Here is a 5,051-nt window from a genome sequence, read left to right on the forward strand (position 1 = left end):
TGCCAGACGTTGTGCTAAACTACAGGGATACAAAGAAAGGTAAAAGATAGTCTCCGTCCTCAAGGAACATTCTAATGTGGCAGACCACATACAAACCACTGTGTACAGATAAGCTACATACAGGACAAATTGAAGATAGTCAACAGACAAAAGGCACTATCATTAAGGAGGATTAGAGAGGCTTCCTGTAGAATTGTGATTTTAAATGAGACTACCAGCTTTTCACTCTCCTGACACAGTTTCCAAGGATCTGGTGTCACTTCCGCACTATGAAAAGGCATCAGGGTAGGATTCTAAATGAGATTAAACTCCTATATCTTATAACCTATCTATGGCACATTTAAAACTTACTATATAATGTCTTATGTTATTCATCGATTATTTCCAATCCATCATTCTTGCATCACTAATTAGATTGCAGCAGGTAGGTGGCACAGTGTATAGAGTGTTGGACCTGGAGTCAGAAAGACTCATCTTCCTGAGTGCAAATCTGGCCTCAGACACTTACTAGCTGTGTGACCCCGGGCAAGTCACTTAATGCTGTTTGCCTCAGTTTCCTCATATGAATAATGAGCTGAAGAAGGAAATGGCAAATCACTCCAGTATCTTTGCCAAGAAAACTCAGGTTATGAAAAGTCTGAAAAACAAATGAACAACAACAACAACTGAGGATTAGTGTTCAAGAAAGAGATTAGGGCTGAATATATAACTCTGAGACTCATCTACATAGAAATGATAATTAAAATCGTGGGAGCTGATGAGGCCACCAAGTATAGAAAAAGAAGTCAAGTAATCAGTATTTATTACTTGTCTGCTTGGGATAATGTTAGATGCTATGAGGGATAGAGGTGGGAGGAATAGAGAAGAAGTAAGCTCAGGAATCCCTCCAAAATTTCAGAAGTTGCCATTTCAAATATTTATAGTTTGCTGTGCCAACATGCCACAAGTTTAACTCTTTCTTGTTCTTTGGTGCAGCTCAATCCAAGTCTCTTATGGGCCTCTTCTTAAATCGCTTGCTGTTGTCTCTTATGCTAAGAGGAGGTGGATAGCCATTCTCTATGGCTGGAGATAATGAGGAAGAGTTAAAAATGAGATTAGCACTTAAAAGAGGTTTTGACCCTATATAGTCAGAGACAACAATATCAAAAAGGAGAGAACTGTCTGAATCTGAGGGAAAATTATCCTTTGGGGATAAATCTTCATATGATATTAATGTATTTTTCCATAAATATGACTCAGGAGATATAGGAGCTTTTCCTGTATAAAAGACATGTTTCCTGCCATCAAGTAATTTGCAATTTAATTGTTATTGTTCAGAGTTTTCTTCTTGACCTCACTGGGGTTTTCTCGGCAAAGATACTGGAGTGATTTGCCATTTCCTCCTTCAGCTCATTATACAGATGAGAAACCGAGGCAAATAGCATTAAGTGACTTGCCTAGGGTCACACAACAAGCAAGTGTCTGAGGCCAGATTTGAACTCAGGGAGGGAGATGAGTCCTCCTGACTCCAGGTCCAGCACTTTATCCATTGTGCCACCTAGCTGCCCATAATCCTCAATTAGCAACTGCCTATTTGGCATTTTGGGATGGATGTCAAGCTCAACATTTCCAAAACAGAGGACATTATCTTCTCCCCAAAACCCATCCCTCTTCCAAACTTCAATATTTTTATCAAGAACACTACTATCCTTCTGGTCACACAGGCTCATAACTTCAGACACATCTTAAGCTCCTCATTCTCCCTCACCATTTCTTTTTTTTTTTAATTTTTGTTTTTAGGCAACTGGGGTTAAGTGACTTGCCCAGGGTCATACAGCTAGTAAGTGTCAAGTGTTTGGTCTGAGGCCAGATTTAAACTCAGGTCCTCCTGACTTCAGGGCTGGTGCTCTATCCACTGTGCCACCTAGCTGTCCCTCCCTCACCATTTCTAATCAGATGACAAATTTTGTCGACTCTGTTCAGAACATCTTTCTAATCTGCCTCTTTTCTCCTCACAGCTACTACCCTAGTTCAGAGCCCCATCACCTCTCACCTGGATTATTATAATAGTTTCCTAATTGTTTTCCTTGCCTCTAGTTCTACACGACAAACTCCAATGGCTCCCAACCAAATACAAATTCCTCTATTTGGCATTTAAAGTCCTTCACAACCTAGTCCCAACCACCTTTCCAGCCTTATTGTATTCTATTCCCCCTTACCCACTCTTAGTTATATCCAAACCAGTTTCGCTACTGTTCCTCACATATGTCACTGCATTTCCCATTTTTATTTCTTTTCATTGGCTGTTCCTAATGCCTGGAATGTACTTTCTCCTCAGTTGCAGCTATTAGAATCACTAGTTAACTTCAAAACTCAGCTCAGGCATTATCCTCTACCTAAGTCTTTCCTGATTCCTCCATCTTCCAGTACCATGACTCCCCCCAACCCCCAATTACCTTGTATTTATTTTGTCCAAACACATGTATGTGTGTTGCCTCCCTTCATTCCCTACCCTCCAGAGTGTAAACTTCTTGAGGGCAGTGACTGTTTCTTTTTTACCTTTATGTTCATACCACCTGGAAGGTAAAAGAGGCCATTCTTTGCCTCTTTTCTTACCTAGCCTTAATCACTGAATGGGCATTGCCTTAGTCAGACTGAGACCTGGGAAAAACCCTGGCTTAAATAGGTTTCCCACGGCATCCAGGGTCATCTCCAGTCATCCTGATCTATATCTTGCCAGTAGACCCAGAAGACTCTGGAGGAGAAAGTGAGGCTGGTGACTTAGCACTTCCCTCCCTCACTTAAAATCCAATTCATTTTTGTCATAGCATCATCCCCCTGATGTCATGGTCCTCTTCAAGAAAGAAGGACAAACAACAATAACAACACCTGGAACATAACAGTAATAGGTGCTTAAAAATATTTCCTGACTAATTCAATGTAATCATGTAAATTAAAGATAACACCAAAAAGTAGTTAAATTAAGATTGACTTCAATGGCTAGACTTGACCTTTGAGAACAGAAGATAACTACTTCCTTCTCAGTAGAGAGGAACTACGAGTGAGGAATACTGCATATACTATCAAACACAGTCTCAACATCAATTGATTTCAGGGGTTTTTTCTCTCTCTATTATAAAGGAAGGTTTAAGGAGGTTAAAATGTGAAGTGATTGATATAAAAACAAAAGCCAACAATGACACTTTAAAATATTTAAATCCATATGCATGGGTATATGCATTCATGAATAAATGAATAAATGGGATATAGGACCTATGAGAAGAGGCGAAAGAAGCTGAGATGATTTAGTCTAAAAGAGGTTTAATTCAAGGCTTTATTTAGCCTGGAAAAGAAGACAGTTATGGTAAAAAGAGAGAGAGACAGTGACAGAGACAGAGACAGAGAGAGAGGAAGGACACTGGACTTGGAGTCAGACATAGATATAATTCCAGATGCATGACCTCATACAAGTCATTTACCCTCATTACCCTCAGAAACTGAGATGCAGTTTCTTCATCTTTAAAATAAAATGGAGATAACATAATGCCTGTCCTGTCTATCTCACAGGGTTATTGTGGGAATCAAGTCAGATTATGTGTGTGTGTGTGTGTGTGTGTGTGTATACATATGTATGTAGAGTTGTATATATACACATATGAAAATGCTTTATTAACTGTAAAATGTTATACAATTTAAGTCATTATAGAACAAATATAGTCCTATGTAGAGGAAAGAGTGGAACTGTAAGTCATATCCTATCTTGTGATTCTGTGAAATTCAGTTGAGTGAATTGGAAGGCAGAAACAGTTAGAAATCCATAGAAAAATCTAGCCAAGTTTTCAGAAAATTTAGCTTTAGTGGCATACAAAAAAAACCCAACCTAACAAGAATTAAAATCTAAAAGAAAAAGTACTCATGGTTCCCACATCATTTTCAGAATATAGCCAGCTACTTACTGCAACCTTGGATTAAAATGGGACAGTAATTTGTCCAGAGGAACAGAGCAGTTTGAGCTCTTCCCACTGAGAAACTCTCTTGCATCCAACCGCTCAAATTTCAGTGGTGACTTTAAATTACAGAACTACAAGGGGTTTTTTTTTTAACCTAACATGCTCCTGGTAATCCCAATCATTCTACACAGCAAAGCATTTTTGTGACAAATCAGTAAATAAATATCTGTTCCAGCATAAAAAGGAGACCCTGTTGGGGTCCGGGCTTGGGAAAGATGAAGGAGTGACAGCTTGAGACAATGACCCCATTTCTGCTTAATCCAGTGAAAAGCTATGACAGGTGCAGCCCACCTCCCTTGTTTCCTAGTCTCCAGCTACCATTTGAAGAGCTCAGACTGAGAAGTGAAAGGAGCCAATTCCTATGGTCATTTAAGCATTGTGCTTTTGTGTGGTTATGATGCATTCATTTTGTTTCTAATTGTATTTTTAAAATTAAATTCCTTCTTACAGATCATCCACAAGAGTTTTGTACAATATGAATCATCCTGTGGGTATTCCATAGTTGATGATGATAAAGATGATGTCATCTCATAGCAGAACTCTTGACTAGAAGAATTTCCAGATCCCCATTCCCATGGCTCTGGGACTGACTCTCCCATTCCTTCTTCCTTACATTAGTTTAGAAACTTTTATTTCCTTCACAACTCAGCTCAAACACTGTCTCCTACATGGAACCTTTCCTGATTCCCCTAGCTGATAGGGTCTTCTTTCTTAAAAAAAAAATCCTTGTAAAGTTATTTTGTATATGCTTGTGCATAAACATGTTATCTCCCCCAAAGAATAGGAACTCCTTGATGGTAAGGACTGTTTCATTTTAATATTTCTCTCTCTGGTGCCTAACACAGTGTAGACATCAGTATATGCTTGTGGGTTACTTAATTGATTGACCCAAGGTCCAAAAAATATGGTTCACAGATCATGCCAGAATGAAAAACCAGATCAATTTGTAATACAGCTGCCACCCTTGATTGGGTTGGGGGTGAAGGGTGGCAAAGAGGACCCCAAGATATGTATGCAAGAAAGGCAGAGGAAAAAAAAAAGAAAGGCAGAGAAATGAGAGGC

Source organism: Vombatus ursinus, unplaced genomic scaffold (genome assembly GCF_900497805.2).
Source record: "Vombatus ursinus unplaced genomic scaffold, bare-nosed wombat genome assembly UNPS02014841.1, whole genome shotgun sequence".
Taxonomy (NCBI): Eukaryota; Metazoa; Chordata; class Mammalia; order Diprotodontia; family Vombatidae; genus Vombatus; species Vombatus ursinus.